The 20,620-nt window shown below is 48.6% G+C and overlaps 1 protein-coding gene across 1 annotated transcript in view; it reads right to left on the reverse strand.

Annotated features, from left to right (window-relative positions):
* The window catches only part of FOXRED2 (FAD dependent oxidoreductase domain containing 2), a 397,384-nt gene extending 395,721 nt beyond the window's left edge, over window positions 1–1,663 (reverse strand). Inside the window, exon 1 of the mRNA XM_069654375.1 lies at window positions 1,542–1,663. The gene's annotated coding sequence lies outside the window, so the exon portion shown is untranslated. The remainder of the gene's footprint in view (window positions 1–1,541) is intronic.
* Between the last annotated feature and the right edge of the window lie 18,957 nt (window positions 1,664–20,620).

Raw genomic sequence — 20,620 nt, forward strand, 5'->3', positions numbered from 1 at the left:
TTTTTGGGTTTTTGTTGGAATCTCATCGACCAGGGAAATTCTGTACAGAAGGGGTCACATGGTTGGGGATTGGGTCGGTTGTCGGCACTGTAAGAATGAAGAAGTGTATGAAACTCTGAAGCATGTGTTCATCGCCTGCCCAGCACCGTTCGTGCCATTTGCAATCTCAGAAGATCCCGAGAGGATTTGATCATTTTGTTTATCTGGTCACCTAACCTTCACCATAATTGCTGTAGTTACTTTCCTAGGAGCACTTAGGCTGGACGAGTGAAAACGGAACTGTTATCGCTTCATATGTACGCTTTGTTAGAAAATATGACCACATGCATGTCTACATCTGAATGGCCTGGAAAATGTGTTATTTGTGTAGATGAGTTTTCAATTTGTATATTGTTCTGTGTGATGTTGTTTTTCTTTTATATTTATGTGTTTTTTTAGATATTGGGTTTTCTTTTTCTGATGAGCAATCGTTCTCCTTTAAATTATTGTATTGTCAAGGGTGTTAAAGGTTAACTTATTTAACCATTAAACAATTTTTTAAAAAAAGGTTACTGTGTTATTTGGAAACACTGAATCTAAGTTACATCATAATGAAATTATGTATATGTGTTTAATATTGTATATTTCTCAGAATATGTGGTTATTTATATACACTATCTATACTGAGATGTACTGTAAATTAAGTTCTCTTTTGAATGATGTATTTTATTGTTTTGTGATTAGATGAATTGCAATTTTACATATTATGAAGTGGTGAAGTTTGTAATAAACCATGAACACTAATAATAATAAGACGATGAAGACCATCTTCACAGATGCAGGCGTAAAGTGGAGAGTTTAGGCTGCTAGTCACATTGGAGCTTCACTAGAAGAATCTCACTAGAATGTGTAAAGTTAGATGGCCCCTAAAGAGCACATTTGGTCAAGAAAGCCCAAAGAAAGTGACTCATAAAATGGTTACTTTTTAAAGCTGCGTTTATATACAAGACTTTTACTTTTTTTTAAATGTAAAGAAAACCCTGGCTTAAATGGGATAACACTTCTGTTGGACATGCACAATGAACTAGCAGCTGACACCACATTCCAACCACTGCATAACCGACAGTGCTGGCAAAAAACAAAAAAAATGTGCACCTTGTCCATCAATCTCCCTCTCCCCATTGCCCCAGCATCCCCGATGTAATAGCGCAAATATCAATAAAATGTTGCACTTTGTCCCTCAATCCCCCACGAAATTTTAGTCTGGTTACACCCCTAGTCTTGGACACACCCATATACCGGATTACAGAGATGCGCGCCGCCGAGTCATGCTTTTTCTTTGCATATATTGGATCTGAAGTATTGACATTAATACTTCAAGTACAATAATCCAAAATCCCGGATTGCAACTACAACAGAATGCAAACAACCCATCACACTGCCAAGCGCCTGCAGCGAGAAAGGAGCAAGCTGGGATGCAAGCCTGCGTGTAAAAGGCGTGTCCTCCTCGAGACAGTATGTACAGGTCCAGGGGATGCACTGGATCTGAATATCTTCCTCACCTTCCGACAGCGAGCACATCAGGAACACAGGCATCGGGGAAGGTACGGGTGGTAGCACAATAATAGTGTCTAGTTCCCATACGAGAAACGGACCATAGCAACGCCCCGCCTACTCGTCTTCACGTGACTTTGGGCACTTACCCTAACATTCACGTAACGTCCAACGTCATCATTGTGATTTTCGTGAGCTAGTTTGTTGAGCGGGGCGCGGGAAGGGTTCGCCTTCAAGCGCAAGCGTAATTTGCGAATGCGATTTCTTCGGGATACTGGGAACGTTTCTGCAAGACACCAGATGGAGCGTCTAACTTCCTCTTGTCCTTCATCGTGATTTTTCTAAGCGGGAAAAGGGAAGGCTCTGGCTGCAAGAGCAGCAGAAATCTGTGTGTTTTTGGATGGCTCAGTTTACAATGTGCATCTTCTTCGGGATACCGTGAAAGTTCCTGCAGACACCAGATTGAGAAGGGGGAGCGGAAAATTACATTTACTTTAAAAATCATGTTAATCTATTAAACATGAAAGGAATGGAGGGCTAGAAAAAAGTGCAGGGACAGTGGATGGTGGCGTTTAACTGTTCAAAGAGGGCTAATAGGGGAATATAATGTTTGAATAGCGTGTGTTTGGAATGGGTAGGATGGGTGATTTTAGAGGGGATTGGCTGGGGCTATCTGCGTGTGGTTCAGGAGAGACACATGGGCTTATTGGTGTGGGTCCCTAAGGGGGGTGGGGCTTATTGCTATCTTGAGGGAGGATGGGGCATTATGGTTTTGGTCTAAAGGGAGGGGTGGGGGATCTTGGTGTCTGAATAGTTGGATGGGGCAGTCTGGTGTGGGTGGGAAGGGATGGGGAACATTGGTGTGGGTCGGGGGAGGGATGGGCACATTGGTGTGGGCCTGAGGGAGGTATGGGGACACATTGGCGTGGGTCTGGGAAGGGATGGGGGTACAGTGTTGTGGGTCTGGGGGAGGGATGTGGGCACATTGTTGTGGGTCTGGGGGAGGTATGGGCCATCCGTTGGTCTGGGGGGTGTCATGGGTCATCTGGGTGTGGGTTGGGAGGGTGCGATGGGGCGTTTTGGTGTGGGTAGGCTGGGGACATCTCTGTGCATCTAGAGGGTCAGATGGGGGCATCTGTGGAAGGAGTGGATGGGGGCACCTTGGTGTGGGTTTGATGGGAGAGATGGGGGCACATTGGTGGGGTTCTGGGGAGGGATGGGGCCATATTCACGTAGGTCTGGCGGGAGGTATGGGGGCATGGTATGTGTCTGGGGAGAGGGATGAATATCGGGTAATACTAAATCAAATATATAGAGAAATTCAATTGTTGAACGTATCAGAAACAATAAGAAACAAGCTTTGCACCCAGGATAGGTGATATGCCTTATATAACAGAACAGAGTAATACAAAAATGATTACTGGAGGCAGTTGTTTTCAATTCAATCCAAAAATGACTTTAAATAGTAGTGAAATAATCTGGCGGCTGTTCAAAGACACAGCCCCCGTTGCATACATACAGTGCAAGTATCGTAATGTGATTCTTACGGTCTTGACATAAATTACAAGTATAAAACTCAAACACACAAACCGGTACAGAAGGCTAGTGTGCAACTTAGTAGAGTTCCACTGTGAGTAAGTAGTACATACAGAATGTGTGGTTAAAGTACTCTGTTCAAATTACAGAAAACCGGTCTTGTGCATTCTGCAATCTTGTCTCTCTCTGTGTATTATGTGTAGGCAGTGTCCACGTTGTTATACAGTGGAGCCGACGCGTTTCGGAAAAATCCTTCTTCAGGGCGGCCAAGTGGTGTTATCAAACACCACATTTCTGGTGAACAGCTGTGAAAATACACAGATTTTAATTATAATTAAATTGATTGACCAGTGTCGCAGTCCAAAATGCTAAAGGAAGGCAAGGAATAAACAAGTAGCTGACCTGCCATCAGGTTATACATTTCTGGAATGCATACTGTGCAGGTTGCATTAGTAGGGTACGACATCATTTCAACGCGGGATGTTTTTTCGCAGGGTTTTTACTGTGGATTTTTTTTTTCGAAAAACTTGATTTTTTTTCAGGGATTTAAAAAAATTATATAAATTGGGTGTGGGTGTACCGGAATATAAAAAAATGAAAGGGTTTGGGGGGTAACCGCCCCCCCCCAAAAAAATGCGATGAGTTTTTTCGAAAAAACATCTGCGGTAAAAAAAACCCGCGAAAAAGCATCCCACGATGAAATGACATGGAACCCATTAGTAGCAAGGTAGCGGGCTAGTCGAGGCACTGAGTAAAGTATCCCACCTCACCTCCTCAAAGTCGTGCAGTGAACTGTGGAAAAGAGGGTAGGTATTAAAACCTCACTGGGGTTCCATGTATCCAAAGCTAACCGTTACATCAATGTCGGTAAAAGCAAGCTAATATCTCATGCCAAAGTTACAATATCAGCTCATTGATGAACTAAATGTGCCCAACTAAAAAGGCCCAAGGGTGTATGTAGTCCTGTACGGGGCCTCGTACCTTCCCCATTGTCCCACAATTCATAAGGAAGTCAAAACTCTTCCCAACTAGTTAATCCGTTGTATTGCGGCATGTCCTCGACTCACATACTCAAAGGAATTGACAAGAAAACTTACAAGCAAGCGGTAATCGCTAGACCGCCGTCGATGCCTCTGCTCGTAGGAAGCCGAGCTATGTCTCTGTGTAGATCTAATCCGTTGTCAAGGCGACGCCTGCGCATGCGCGGAAGATCGCATGCCCGCCATGATGGTGTGGGCAATCCGGCGTTGTCATAACAACGTGCCCAAACGAATACAAGAGATCCCAGAGAGTGTCGGGGGGGGGGGACTCGACTGACCCCAAGGCTACAATGGTGCAGGTTAGTAGTGGATAGACGCTAGTCTAAGACCAGGTAAAACGCACAATATAAACAGACCCCTATAATCACCGTAGTGGATATCCCTATTGGACTGCAAGGATGCAGACTTGCAAAATACTCGCTCTTCCAGCTACGGCACAATGAGCCAAGAAGACAAGGTAACAAGGTTCGTAGCTTTGAAAAATGACAAATTCAGAAGCCGCGCCGTGCGCGGGGGCGAGGCTTAAATACAGGTCAGCTGACCGCACGCACAAGACGGTGCTGTAGGCCTGAGTACCTACACAAATACAATGGTTTTCCATGCAAACCCATAGCGTTCTGTGAAAGGACGTGCAGGAAACGACACACCACGGCTTTGAGAAAAGCGGTGATGCTGCTGGAGACCTGGAGGGACGAATGAACCCCGTCCGGAGTGCTTGATATAAGTACTCTTTTAGCACTACATCCTCCTTTTGCGTAAGCGAATAGATTTTTCCAGAAGGAATACGGGCCTCTGCCAGTAGTTCAATCGGGCAATCATAAGGACGATGCAGAGGTAGCCTTCTTATCAAACACATCCTTAAAAGAATCATATTCTTTCGGAAGGAGTGCTGTAGTGATTGCCCCAATCGTAAAGGCTGAATCCAGGAGCATGGAACTAGGATTTCCAAATTCAACCATTGCTGCATGACAAGACTTCTGACATTGGTCCGAGGTAAACTCAACTGAACGTGACATCCAGTCGATGGAAGGATTGTGTTTCATTAACCATGGCAACCCCAGAATCGGCTTAAGTTGAGGAGCTGATATGACATCGAAATGGATAATCTCTGAATGACTGTCACCAATTGATAACACAAGGTCAATGGTTTGTTCTGTCACCAAACTAGAAATCAGAGATGTACCATCCACTGCATTAACTAATTCTGGTGTTTTCTTGGGAAACAATGTGGAATGGAAGGATCACATACAAATTGTGCATCCACGTAATTTCCAGTTGCACCTGAATCAAGCATGGGTTCAATAGACCAGGTTGTCGCAGGGGTAGAAGACAAGATAGCATAGACTGAAAAAGGAACCGAGGATCTGAGGTCCATGACCACTTGACTCGACAAAGGGACCCCGTCTATTGTCGAGCTTTGGCGTTTCCCGCCTTCTTATGTTTCTTGGGACAAAGTTTCATAAAATGTCCTGACAAACCACAATAGAAGCATAAATAATTGGCCCTTCGAATCTCCCTTTCTGAAGGAGTAAGTGGACCTCGAATGGCACCAGTCTGCATTGGCTCGCAGGTTGAAACAGGATTTACCGTCGTCTGAACGGTTAGGGTGGTTCTTTGTCACCCTTTTGTTCAGCCTTACGGGCATCACTTTGCAACACAAGGTCAACCAGTTCTTGGAAACCACTAGAAACAACGGGTACTGTTGCTAAAACGTCCTTTAAGCCTTCCGAATGACCTTTATAAAACAAAGCAGCTTTCTTTTCATCGGGCCAATCTGTTTCTGCAACTAGCTTGTTAAATTTAGCCAAGTACTCCAAAAAGGATTTGTCTTTCTGTTGTAAAGAAAGCAATTCCAGGTCCATTGCCTGTGATTTATATCTGGTATCAAAAACACGGGTCATAGTCGTAATCGGAGCCTCACAATCATACAGTAATGGGCTACTCTGTTCCAGCAGGGGATTGGCCCACACTGCACCAGTACCCCCAAGGTTAGACAGGAAAAACGCTGCCTTAGTAGTAGCATCTGGAAAGGAGGCAGGCCTACACAAGAAATGTACACAGCACTGATTAATGAACGTTCGAAAGGTCTTAGGATCCCCTAGGAACCTTTCTGGAGGAGCCAATGGGAACTGTGTTGCCATGCAGACTGGACTAGACTCAGTTCTCGATTGAGCCCTTCCTGAAGTTAAATCCACTCCAGGACTAGATGCTCCAGCCCATGACTGCAAGCCAGCATGTAACTCATTAATACGACGTTGAGTTGCATCATGTGCGGCTGTCATGTCAGCCCTGAGGTCAGCCACCACTTTGGATAGAGCCGCCAAATGATCAGCGGCCTCTTCCATTTTTTTTTTAATAAGGCTTCTGAATATGTTAGGACACAAGGGCTAACTCCAGTAGTGGTGGCTTGACAAGTCGTGATGCAATTTAGTCTTTCTGACAATATACCCCTCAAGAGTACAAAAGGACAGATTGAGGCGAGTACTGCCCGAAAATATGGTACACCCTGGTACTCCAACAGCTGGCTGCAAGAAAAATTAACCAGATATTAACATGTGGTTTAAGGCAATGGATTCTCCAAAGCAAGATGCCGAACTGATACTCACAAGCAAGAAAATCAGACTGGGACTGAATAGTTCCAAGTTAGATTGGTGAGTACCCTGAAAACAAGAAAAGTAACTATTACCAGGAGTACGGAATAGCAAGAGGAAAGTAAGAACCAAATAGTTTTGTGCTTACCAAATGAGGGACCTGGATGGATGCTGCAGAAGAGATGGGAATGGAGTGGCAGTCCTCGGAACACAATGTCTTGGTTTTCCTAAACCCGCCGGCACAAGGACGCCTAAGGAGTTTATTGATCCAGGCGCCGTTGCGCTGATGTCCTTTGATCCTTACGCTAATGCGTCAATGTGCGAGCGTCCTATGTTCATTAGTGTCTTTGAAAAGTTCCAGAGTGAAGATATGACACAGGTAAGACTTGAGGAATGAGGTGTATGCAGTCTGTGGAAGTTCCAGATTTGACAATGAATGGGTAAGACTTGAGGAATGAGGCGTATGCAGTCCGTGGACGTTCCGAGTTCGACTATAAGCAGGTAAGGCTTGAGGGATTAGACGAATGCAGTCCGTGGATGTTCCGGGTCTGGTATGAGCAGGTAAGACTTGAGGGATAAGTCGAAAGCAGGCCGTGGACGTTCCAGGTCAGGTAATACAAGAAGGTCGAAGGCAATGACCAGAAGGAAGCAAGGAAGGTCACAAGGCAGGCCGGAGGTTCAATGAGCCAAGAAGACAAGGTAACAAGGTTCGTAGCTTTGAAAAAGGACTAATTCAGAAGGACCGCTGTGCGTGGGGGCGAGACTTAAATACAGGTCAGCTGACTGCACGCACAAGACAGCGCTGTAGGCCTGAGTACCTACGTGAATACAACAGCCGCCAGCGTTTCCATGGCAACCCATAGCGTTCTGTGAAAGGACGCGCAAGAAACGAAACACCACGGCTTCGAGGCTTTACAGACAACCTCGATTTGGAACTAAGACTTTTTGCTCCACTGGGGCTTCTAGACAGTTTGTTATTGTGCGAGCTCAATCTATGATTATCCAAAGAGGCTTCCAATGGAACCCTGACAGGGAGGTTGGCGACATCTTGGTGGGGTCTGGCTTGAAGGGTTGTTGGAATCTTGGTGGGTTCTGTAAAGGAGGGATGGAGCATCTTGGTGTGGACCTAGAGGCATGGTGGCACATTGGTGTGGGTCTGGACGGAGAGATGAGGCACATTGGTGTGGGTCTGGAGGGAGGAATGAGGCACATTGGTGTGGGTCTGGAGGGTGAGATGGTGCACATTGGTGTGTTTTGCATTGCGTGCCAAACCCTCGGGTATCTGGGCGCATTATTCCAGTTAATTAGTACATGATAAAGATACAAGTTAAATTATAATTGGAAAACATTAAGGCATTATTTACAGCATAGGTATTTTACAAGGCAAGAAGTGGTACATGACATTATGTACCATATTTCCAGTTACATTTGTACAAGATAAAGATACAGGTTACATTATAATTAGAAAACATTAAGAACATTTTTACAACATAGGCATTTTACAAAGGCAAGAAGTCGTACATGATATTATGTACCAAAGGGAAGGAGGTGACAGGTGGGGCTCTATAGTTAATTGGTTTCGTGGGTGGCAAGCCAATTGATGTGCACTAGTCCTGAATTGGGGAAAAGTAGGTACAGTTCTTAAGGCCATAGGTATAGAGTTCCAAAGTTTGGAGGCTAATACAGGGAAGCTGGTGCCTCCAGATTTCTGTCTGTTGTACCTATGGACTTTAAGGCAAAGTAGTTAGGTCTGGTTGTCTGATTTTTGTGTGGTCCTGGAGGGAGGGATGGGGACCATCGGTGTGGGTCGGGAGGGATGGGACACATTGGTGTGGGTCTGGAGGGATGGGGCACATTGGTGTGTGTCTGGAGGGAGGGATGGGGGCATCTTGCTCTGGAGGGAGGATGGGGCATCATGGTATGGTCTGGAGGAAGGGATGGGGCATCTTGGTGGAGTCTGGATCGGAGGGGGGCAGTGTGGATCTGGAATGGAAGGACAGAGCATATAATGGGGACATCACAGGGAAGGATGGAGCATGTGCGTCTGAGTGAGGGCTGCAGGACTCGGGAAGGAATGCAGAATTTGGGTGTGAATGGAGGGATGTATGTCTGGAGAGAAGGATATTGGTCTATGGGAGGGGTTGGAGCATGTGGGTGTCGAAGGGTTGGGGTAATCCAGGCGTGGATGTAGGGATGGGGCGGATGGCGCCATCTGTGTGTGAGTCTGGAGGTAGAGGTGAAGCATCTGGGTGTGGCTCTGGAGAGAGGAATGGAGCATCTTGGTGTAGTTATGGAGGGATAGATGTTGGTGTATCTGTGGGTGCGGAGGGAGGGATGTTGGCATGTGGGTCCGGAGGGGGGATGGTGTCATTGGAATGTGGAACGTGTTTTTGGAAGTAGAAATTGGGCATCTGAGTGTGAATGGGGACATGTATGGCTGGGGTATCTGCTTGTGAGTGGGGGTATGGCGGGGTGGGGCATGCAAGTCTGGAGGGAGGGATGGTGGTGGCTGGGCTTGGAGGGACGGATTTGGCACTTGGACCTGGTGGGATGATTGGTGATATGTGAATGTGCAGCATGTGTTTAAAGGGAAAGGAGGGATGGGCATCTGGGTCTGAATGAAGGGATTGGGCATCTGGGTATGGATGGACAAAGTGGGGGAGTATACAGCATGCAAGCCAATGTGGGATGGGGCTTCCGGGTGCAGATAGGAGCATGTAGGGCTGGGGGCATCTGCATGAATGGAGGGATAGGGCATGTAGGTCTGGAGAGAGGGATTGGGACATCTCTATGTAAATCGAGGGATGGGCACATGAATATCTGGAGGGATGGGGCATGCAAATCTCGAGTGGGGGAGGGGGCATTTGCATGTGAATCGAGGGAGGAAGGTATCTGTGTTAATGGAAGCATGGTGGCATGTATGTCTGGAGGAAAGGAGGCAGCATCTGGGTGTGAATAGATGGATTGGGCATGTAGGGCTAGGTTCATCTGCGTGTGGAGGGAAGGCAAGGGACCTGGGGGTCTGGAGGGAGAGCTGGAGCACCTGTGCATTGGTCTGGAGGGAAGGGTGGGTCATTGGGTATGGATGGATGGGGCATGTAGATCTGGAGGGAGCAATGGGGGTATCTAGGTGTTAATGTAATAGTGTGGCATGTCATTTTTCTATGGTCTAGGCCTGAAGGTCTGTAGCGCCGAGATGCCTTCAGTGTATGTTGCACTTTAGAAGTGTACTTAACATAACATGTGAGCCAAGAGGGAAGGTTACTTGCATGTGGGTCTGAAGGGAAGGATGGGGCATGTGTTGGATAGAGGGGGAGTCTGGAGGTATGGTGCTGTGGGTCTAGAGGGACGGATCAGGGCTTCTGGGTGTGGGGAACCAAAAAAGAGTTTAAGTTCTCCCCCTTCTACTCCACTCATGGATGGCCCTAAAACAAAACTATTCCGTTCTTTGCACTTTTGATGCTAGGTCTAAGCCCCATGCAGTGGCCTGCCATCACTCAGCATGCGTGCCTGCTGGCACAATGATGTGTAAGGCTCAGGCTTCTGATACGTAGGAACGAACTGCACTTAATTTTGCACACTCTCATTGCTGGCATAGAGCTCTGTGGACGAAGCACTATGCGTTGTCACTTCGCCCCTTAAGGGTAACCCCTTCCTGTGAGGCTCTTACCCGATCGTCCCCATGGGGGTGGTATAATGCGGGTGGATCTCATGAGGAGGGACTCCTCCCTCTTGGGATAAGAACGCCCACCTAGAGTACAGCCCTTTGCATTTAAAAGCCATCCTACTCAAAACAAGCACCCTAAGGAAATAAACCTTTCTTTAAAACTTAACTGTGCCGCCTGCATTGTGATGCATCTGCTCGGCTGACTCACAAATAACAGCATGAAGACAGTGTGTTCACTATTCCTAAAGGACTGCACATTTCATTCATGGCATGTATAAAACAAGATGCATGCATGTGCAAAACAAGAATAAAAGACTTCTGTGGTGTCCGTGTGCTTTTTAAAAACAGCACTCACTGTAGGTTAGTATACAGAGATGCCAAGTTGTCGCAGGTGAAGTATGAGCCATTCTTCGATGTTTAGCTCATATCATATTGCATTCTGGTACTCTAGGTCCTGCAGATATAGTATGGGAAATCTACAATTAATTTCTACACCACCCAATCAAGTGGTTGGAACCACAGGCTGAATCTACTCATCTCAGCCCACGTACCATTTGACCTCTCACCTTACTGTGGTGTCCCGAAAGTTCACCTGTCTACCATATGCCTACTTTCTATGCAGCTAATTTGAAGCCGTGCCACCAGACTCTGATGTATGCGCGCACATTGAAAAATCACAAATGTGGTGACTCCCCACTTAATTGCTTTTTCTCTCAGTCTCTATGACAAATGAGTGCCCACAACAAACAAGCCTCGTCCCACATTCCATGGTTTCCAGCTGCAATCCTGCACTAACCAACCTCCTCTTGCCCGATGCCGTTTCCCGTCCTGTTTCTTTTCATTTACATGGCACTTACTCTTTCACTGTTTGGCTTAGGGCTACCACTGCTGAGGCAACCTTTCCTCAGCCAAAATGGCCACCATCTTCCCCTCTTCTCTACTTCCCGTGAGCAGTCTAGCGCTCCATTCTACTCCATTACGAGACTTTTTAAGTGACTTTAACTCCTGGAATGGGTGCTCCTGGAATGGGTGCTAATAGCATTACGCCCCAGTTTCGCTAAGTCACGTTAACTCCTGGAATTGGTGCTAATAGCATTAAGCCCTTGTTATGCTCTGGCCTTTCACTCGGGCCTGGCCAGTACCACCCGGTACAGCCTGTGGAACGGGGGCTTAATGCTAAATGGGGGCTTAGATAAGCCACTGATATGCTCGGGCCTTCAACCCAGGCCCCGGCCACTACCACCCAGTGTAACAGGGATTTAACGCTAAACCAGGGCTTCCTTTTCTATGTGGGCGTAGTTCTGTTCGGGTTTCGTGAGAGCTCTGCTGGCAAACGCGATGGGGAATACTCTGCCTTCACTGTCGGTTTGGGTCAGCACTGCTCCTAGGCCCACTGGGCTGGCATCGACGAGGAGTTCAGTCTGCCGCTCTACGTTGAAGAATGCCATGGTGGTGGTGGCGGACAGGGCGTCTTTGATCTGTTGGAACGCCTGTTGGTGTATTTCGGTGCACTCCCACTTTTGGTCCTTCTTAGTTAGCTCCCTGAGAGGGCTCGCAATGCTGGCGAGATTGGGGATGAAGCGTGCACAATAGGTTGCCATCCCCATGAAGCTTCTCACTTCCGAGGCAGACTGGGGTGGCTTAAAGTCCTTTATGTCATGTACTTTAGATGGGTCTGGGGATACTCCTGCTGCGCTGAATATGTAGCCAAAGAAACATAGTTCATCTTTGCTGAACTCGCATTTTTCCGCATTGAGTGTCAAACCCGCCTCTTTAAGACTGCTGCTAGACGTCGGTGGTGTTCGTCTTTGTCTGAGGCGTACACAAGGATATCATCACTGATGTTGGTGGTACCTGCCAGCCCTGTGATGACTTTGCGGATCTCGTGCTGGAAGACTTCCGCGGCGGACGATATCCCAAAATTTAGTCGCTTGTACCTCATTAGGCCGAGGTGGGACGAAAACGTGGTAATATATCGTGATTCTTTGGATAGTCTTAGCTGGTGATATCCAGAACGGAGGTCGAGTTTGCTGAATACCTTCGCTCCCGTGAGATCTACGATGAGCACGTCAATGGTGGGAGTTACATGGCGCTCTCGGCCGATGGCTACGTTGGGAAGCCTCATGTCAATGCATATCCTTACTGCATTTGGCTGTTTCGGTTTTTGGGCTACCACCATCGGTGAGACCCACGGGGTCGGGCCTGATGTTCTCTCTATGATCCCTGCCTCTTCGAGCTTGGATAGTTCTTTTTCTACTGCGCCTCTCAGGTGAAATGGGATCCTTCTGTGTCGTACTGCCTTGGGTTCAACGGTAGGGTCTATGTGGAGTTTGATGGTTCTCCCTTTTAGGCACCCGATGCCCTGAAACAGCTTCTTGTGTCGACCTAGGAGGTTGTTAAGTTCGTCGTGTTGAACGCTGAATGCGAAGTGTATCAGCTTCAGTTTCTCGGCTGTTCTGCAGCTTAGTAAGGTCTCGCAGCCGGCATCTACGACGTAGATCCGTGCACGGCAGTTGGTGTTATTGTGCGCAAAGTCTGACTTGAATGACCCGCGCACTGGGAGGGGTTTCTTGGACCCATAGGCATACAGCCTGACCTTCCTCTTGTGGAGTTCTGGTTTTGGGTGAAGTCTGTTGAATGCCGTCACTGGCATGGCGTTTACTGTTGCGCCAGTGTCAATTACTACTTTGAGCGGGTCTCCGTTGGAGAGGACTGTGCACGATGGTCTCTTCTTCTGGCGTGATCGGCCTGATTTGACTGCTGATATTAGGTGTACTCTGTGCACTTGTCTTTTCCCCTTTTTCTTCCTCCCTTTGTCTCGCCTTTCGGGGGATGAGCTGCTGTCGCTGTCACTCGTGTTTGGGGACTCATCGACCGCTCTAGCTTTAGCTTTCCTCGCTTTTTGGAGGGAAGATTCTCTGGGCGCGAACTTTCTCCGTTGTTCCTGTGCCGGGCGTGGGCCTGAGTCTTTGTCATTCCTGTTCGGCGGATTCAGGCAGACGGCTGCATAGTGTTTAAGGCGATTGCATTTTCTGCATGTGGATCCCCAGGCGGGGCAGGATTCTCCTTTATGCCATGGGCCTCCGCACCACTTGCAGGCTTGGTCTCGTCCTTGTGACGGGTGATGCCTCTGGTTCTGTTTTGGGCGTGTTCCTTGTTGCTTGGAGATGGCCGCTACGTCTTCTGCGGGTCCGGGGCTGTCTAGCGGCAGTCTCTGGATGGCTGCTTCCATTACCGCCACTTGGTCTTCTGTCTGTTCGCGGAGACGTGCTGTCTCGAGAATGCGTGACAACCGCATGTTCTTCTCTGATAGAATTGCCCTTCTTAGCTTTTCAGAGGAAATCCCATTGATGATTTGGAGGCGAATGGCGAATTCTTCGTCTGGGAATTCACAGCCTACGGCCATTTCGCGAAGGCGAGCCTGAAATTTGTCCACCGTCTCTCTCTCACGTTGTCTCACCATACAGAAATGGAACCGCTCGTAGTCTGGATTGAGATCCGGCTTGAACATGTTGGTGAGCGCGGCTCTCGCTGCTGCGTAGTCGATATCGCTCCCACGGTTTGGCAAGGCGTTGAATAGGCGCAGGGCTGCTGATCCCACGTTGAGTAGGAGGAAGGTGCGCATCTTTTTGGGTATGGTAATGTCTCTGGCCTCAAGATGCATCTCAAATTGCTGCAGCCATATCTCCCACCTGATGGCAGCCCCGCTGGTGAAAGGGTCGAATGGGGGCATGAATGTCGTCAGCGCAGGGTCACTGCGCTCATCGGTGATGCTCCTCCTTGATGATGAGTTGGTGCTAATTCTTGCGGGGCTGGTGCTCGGGCTCGACATGCTGCGCCACCGAGTGTTTTAGGAGGCTGAGCGTCACTGGTGAGCTTATTGTAGCTGCTGGGGCACTGTTATGGGATGGCACGTGACTCCACGTGGAATGCTGCAGTTTGGAGCGGGCCGCGTATGATACGCGCGGGCCGCGTATGGTGATGTGGTCTGCGGCTCTCCTGGGGCACGGGTGTAGCAGGTTGTGCCTTTTTCTTTTAATATATATATATATATTTTTTTTTTTAGCGCGAAACGAGCGCTGTTCTGGGTGCGGCCGGTGGGGCTCGTGGGCGGAGCCGGCGTCGGTGCTTACCGGCGTCCGCGCCGTTGCGTGGGTCCGTGGATGCGGCGGCTCCCTCCGATGCCGGGAGGTGCGCAATCCACTGCCGCCTCGTCGCCAGTGTGAAGTCTGCCGCCGCCGATGATGCGGGCGGCAGCGGGAAGGTGAAACGGGCCCGCGGCTGAGGCCTGCTCGGGTGCGCGGCATGCAGGGCGCAGCGCAGCAATTAACACACGACCACACGTTGTGCTGCATAAACCCGGACTGGCGTGAACCCGCCAGTTCCGGTGATTCCTTTATTTTCTCCTCCCCCTCCGTGTCACGTGACCTTCCATGTCAGGCCACGTGACACCACAGTAATGAAAAATAATGTGCACTGAAAAAGAGAGGACTACCAGAACAGGATTTAAGAGGTCTGCTAGTGAGACTGAAAGAGTTGCATTGGGTAAGAAAGTGTGCCTTGGTTTGTCTGTGTTACAAGCTTTAGTGGGCTTTATAATTCTTTTTAAAAAGGCTGATGGGAACACCTACTTCACACCTTTTTCCAGACCTTTCCCCCAGGCGTTGTGCCTTCAGTAGCTCTCGCACCAGGCACAGGGGACAGGCAGCTGAATCCATAGGCAACTCTGAGGGACGAGCCCATAGCAAGTAACAGACAAAATGATGCGTTGCCGGTTACCCATCGTTGCAGACAACTTGTGGAGCAGAGACTATGAGGGTAGCCCCGTGTGGCTCTGCAAAAAGGCAATTGCTACAACAGAACAAACATTGCTTTAAGTGGGATAAGAGTTCAAAGTGTGTGGGAGGCTGAGGGATGAGTGGGTGGTTTTCCAGGAAGGGGTGAAGCTTAACAGGTTTTGGACATGGTCTAACGGGTGCTACCTTTTATGCACAATTGTAGAAACATGTATTATCTCTGAAGATCCAATTTTTTAAAGCAACAAACAATCTGCACCATTCGTCTTTTTGGTTTCTATCCCAGCCCTTAAAAATAGACTGTTCAGTTACAAAGTAAAGCAGAATAGTTGTAGCCTGCAGCAGACAAAGCAGGGTCCAGTGGTGTAAGGTGTGGCTATCCGCGAGTTGCAGCAGGTAAGGAATTTCACCCCGAAGTGTTAATGGGCAAGGAGAACTATGCTTTGTCTGATATGGTCAGCAATAGATCGCGATTAAGTGGTGGCAATAGAAGACTGTGCAGATGAGTTTCTAGACCTACTATCTGCCAGCAAACCGTTTGGCTCACCCCTTGACCCCTGCCCCGCCTCTGTCCTAAAATAAATATTCTCATCTACCTGCGCTGGAGAACATGCAAGAACCAGACTAAATGACTCCCTCAGCTCTGGCATCTTCCCCGATGCCTTAAAAATTGCGCATGTCACGCCTCTTCTTAAAAAGCCATTCCTTGACCTCCAAAAACTACAGACCCATCTCGAACACCAGATTCCTTGCAAAACTCATGAGCCGAACAGCATACTCCCAGCTAAACGCCTTTGTTGAATCCAACAACCTCCTCGACCCCGCACAATCAGGCTTCAGACCACGAAATGGATTCGAAACCACTCTGACCTCGATCTGGGATGATCATAAGGTCACTGCAGACTCTGAAGGATGCGCTGCACTAATTCTCCTCGACCTCTCTGCAGCCTTTGGCACGATTAACCACTCAATCCTCCTTCACCATCTCCACTCCATTGGAATCCGCGGCACTGCTCTCAAGTGGATTGCCTCCTTCCTCAGCAACAGGAAACAAATAACCCTCCTCTCCTCTTTTGTTTCAGCAGCTCGCTCAGTTAATACTGGAGTACCACAGGGCGCATGCCTATCTGCTCTCCTATTCAACCTCTATATGTCCACCCTTCCTGGAATCATCCGCTTGCACAATATCTCGTGCTGCAACAACACCGACGATACCCAAATCATCCTTAAAATCCACAATTCGGACACCGACTCCCAGCCCGACCTTGAATCCGGTCTTCAAGATATTGACCGATGGATGACAATAAACCACCTCCTCTTAAACCCCACTAAAACCAAATCATGGTGTGTGGCAACACTGCCCTTCTAACTCATCCACTCCCCTGTCCCTGGGCCAACCCCCTCCGCCTCTCTGACACAGTAAAAGACTTAGGCTGCACTATGGACTCTGGCCCAACCCTCTCAGTTTCTAAATATTGTCACTACCATCTCAAACTTCTCAGACGCATCTTTCCCTACCTCTCCTTCCCGAACAGACTTTCTGCAGTTATGTCTATTGTAATGTTGAGACTCAACTATGCCAACTCCCTATACCTAGGAGTCCCGGTATACTATCTTAATAAACTCCAAAGAGTGCAGAACGCTGCTTCTAAACTGCTCCTCGCCCTTTGGACTGCACCTCTCCAGCTCTCCGAACCCTCCACTGGCTCCCAGTCGGACGAAAGGCCACTTTCAAGACCCTGTGCATCACTCACCGTGCAGTGCACAATACCGGACCATTAAACCTGCAAGACCATACCTCCCACGTCATACTCCAAGATCAAGCACTGCCCTCCTTTTAGTGATCCCAACCACCAACTCTGTCAGGATCAGAGGATCTGCCTTCTCAGCCTTGGCCCCGACACTGTGGAACTCGCTTCCCCCACATATTTGACACACCCAAGACGATATGACATTCCGAAAAGCTCTAAAAACGTGGCTCTTTCCATAACACCAACCTCAAGCTCCCGAAGCGACTGAATTTCTAACAACCCAATGATTAAATACACAATAACTCCCAACCATGTCATCAATAAATGCGCCCATTAATTTGGCTATAAAAAACGGTATCCCTGAAATGCAGAATAATGATCACCTTGGGTCATAACTCCTCGCAATTTCCCATGATGCCGCTGTGTCCCCCTGCCCATTTGGTCTGTGTTGTCGCTGTGTACCCTCTGGTCCCATACTATCGCTATATGCCCCATTCCCGCCGGTCCACTGTGCAACCCTGCGTACCCCCCAAACCCCTTTGGTCCCCCGTGTCTCACTGTGCCCCACCCTTTTAGCCTACTGTGTTGTCGCTGCATACCCCTCACCCACCGGCGACGGTTATATCGCTTGTACCCTCTGTTCCCCTGTGTAATTGCTGTTTGCTCAGCCCCCTCTAGTCCCTGCGATGTCTCTATGTGCCCCCCAGCCCTTTTGTCCTCTGTTGTCACTGTTTACCCCTGCCCACTGGCTCCCCATGTATTCATTGTGTACCCCTCTGGCCCCCCGTGATGTCGATGTATGCACAACCCCTTCTATCCCCCTTTGGCCACCCTACTGTCGCAGTGTTCCCCGACCCTCTGGCTCCCCGTGCTTTCATAACGTTCCCCTCTGGTCCCCGTGATGTCGCTGTGTGCCCCGTGTGTCGCTCTGTACGCCTGCCCTCCTGTTCCCTGTAATGTCGCCATGTATCCCTCTGTAGGCCCTCCCCTCTAGTCCCTGTGATGTCGCTGTGTGTCTCTCTGTGCCTGTGTATTGCTGTACACACCTGCCCTCTTGTTCCCCGTGATATCGCTATGTATTCCCCTGGCCCCCCTTCTGTCGCTGTAAGCCCAACCCCCTCTAGTCCCTGCGATGTCCCCGAGTGCCCCGCCAGCTCCAGTGTTATAGCTGCGTACGCCTGCCCCTCTGGTCCCCCGCCGCGTACACCTCTGGGCTCTGTCGCTGTATGCCTAGCTTGCTAGTCCCTGTGTTGTCCCTATGTGCCCCTACCCCTCCAGCCCTGTGTTGTTGATGCATACCCCCGCCCCTCTGGTCCCCCGTGATGTCACTGCTGACCCAGCCCCCATTCCCCTCGATGTCACTGTGCACCCAAAACTCTTAGGCCACCTCGTTTCACTGTTGCCCAGACCATCCCGTCACTGCGACACCCCAGCCCCTCTTGTCCCGTGATGTCTCTTTGTACCTGTGGCCCCTGCATGCTTGCTGCTTGCCCCTACCCGGTCCCCCGCGATTTCCCTGTATACCCAGCCCCTCCGGTCCTCATGTACCGTTGCCAGACATGCCCTCTTGTCTGTGCCGTAGCACTTGCACAGTTTGGGTGTCTCTAGACCGAGTGCAGTAGCTAGTCTTCACATTTGTACTGCTCATGGCCTGTGGGAGTGTCTTTGCGGTCTCCCTCGTTCCCTCCCTTGTCATTGAGCGCTTTCGAAGCACATTGTGTTTAGGCGCTTTGTGGATGAACCATCATATCACTATGCTTACTCTCTACTCTACACCATTACACAACTAGAGTACAGCTATACCCCTCGATAAATTCAGCCTAGCTGTTCACATACAAAAACTACCCCATGAACACCTTATCACTCTAATACAACGCAGCTATATCCCACGACAAACCGGCCTAGCTGCACACATAAGCGTCCTACAGGCCTAACGCAGCCAAAACCCAGTCTGAGTGTCCACCCATCAGACTGCACACATTAAACTGATATCATCACCACCACACCTAATGCTAGGATGCATCTACCATCAGGCAATTACATCAGCTGCACCCACGCACCCTATGACACTTACTCTCTCTACTAACTTGGACTGTGGTCCCCGAGGGTGTTCAACCTACCAGCGCTTTGAGGTCATACCAGTGATATATAGAGTGCTATATAAATGCCAAATAACATAACATGTAATAGTTGGTCAAACTCTGTAATGGCCTTCTGAGGGGCGCTCGGCACAACCCTGATTCAAAAGCAGTTTTTGGAGACTGCCGGGGCTTTACCTCGGCGAGCCCCGGCTCACTTAAAACCCTGTGTACACCTATTCTTAAAACCTACTGTTTCATAAGTAAGACAAAGGGATCTTCGTGCATTTTGAAGTGTAAAGGTGGTAAGGGATTCAACTGACTCCTTAGTTTCAGATATAAGGGGGTGAAGTTAATGTTAGAAAAAAGGAAAGGCGCGTTTAAAAAAAAAAGAAGACAAGCATGGGTAACACTTTCGACAGAGTGCTGCCACCAGGGTTTGTATGTGGCCAATACCGCATTTTGTGGTTGAGTCACCCTATTATTAGTGAGTGGAGTGGATTTCTGTGGTGCTCATGGTGGAATAGTGCTATAAAACCACATATGCATACATCAGAAGCGATGTGGTAAAAATGCTATTTAAAATACACCCCTCACCTGTATATAAGTGTGTGCGTAAGAAGTGCTGCGACAAGCATTGGCAGACCAGTCTTTAGGGCCCCCCTATCCCCCTGAAATGTTCGGCTTTGTTGACTTGAGGACCGACACAGGTAATAAACAGTGCTTGCGGCTGTACTGTTAATAAAAGCCCAGCAATTATTAATGTAAAACGTTTCATTGTTAGCACCTGCATTCGTATGCATGCATTTTTAGTCAATATCATGTTGGGGGTTAGAACTTGCATGTCAGGGGAGTGATTGAAAGGTGTGATGACTCCTGTGGAGTCATCACTGATCCGCAGTCTAAGATCTCCTCCCTGGTGGTGGTATTATGAGGGAGGAACACATGGGTGGAAATGGGTGTCGGAGAGATGTGGTGACTCCATCGGAAGAAATGCAGTTTTCTTCCTTTTTAAATGAGGAGGAACCTATAATTCCTAAATCCATCATGGCACACTGTCACTACAAATCCCTACAGTTACAAAACTCAAACCTTTCTTAATAACCACTCTGGACTGAATGTCATTCATGCCTCATATGTACATAACACACAAAACACTTCTCCCTTCTCTGATGATGTTGTATTAGGTAAAGATCCCTAACAAATTCTCATTGGAAGTCCTGGTAATCCTATGGATTCCAACTCCCATAGTGCCTCAGGTAGTGAGACGAGGAAGAGGGAGAAGGAGTTAATGTGGATTGAAAGAAACCCTAAGCAAAATGTTCAGACTAGTTGTTGCAAGGGGAATCAGCTGCGCGGGACATTTGGAGATGGTTTTCATTGGCAATCTGAAGTTGTAGAAAAGAGGCGTGGCTTGGGTGTAGCGAGTGGCAGAAACGCCAGTAAAGACATACACTCTTTAGCAGACTGGGCTTAAGCAGGCAGGTGCTCCCAAGCTGCCGCTTATCAGCAACCTGCACCACAGTGGCGAGAGACCCAGAGGAGTGTGGCAGGCTCCAAGTTGAAGCCCTGAGAGACTGGCAGCAGAGGAGAAGCTGTGCAGGACACGGTCGAACAGAAAAACAGCC

This window comes from Ambystoma mexicanum, chromosome 3q (assembly GCF_040938575.1).
Source record: "Ambystoma mexicanum isolate Mex_15411 chromosome 3q, UKY_AmexF1_1, whole genome shotgun sequence".
NCBI classification, from domain to species: domain Eukaryota; kingdom Metazoa; phylum Chordata; class Amphibia; order Caudata; family Ambystomatidae; genus Ambystoma; species Ambystoma mexicanum.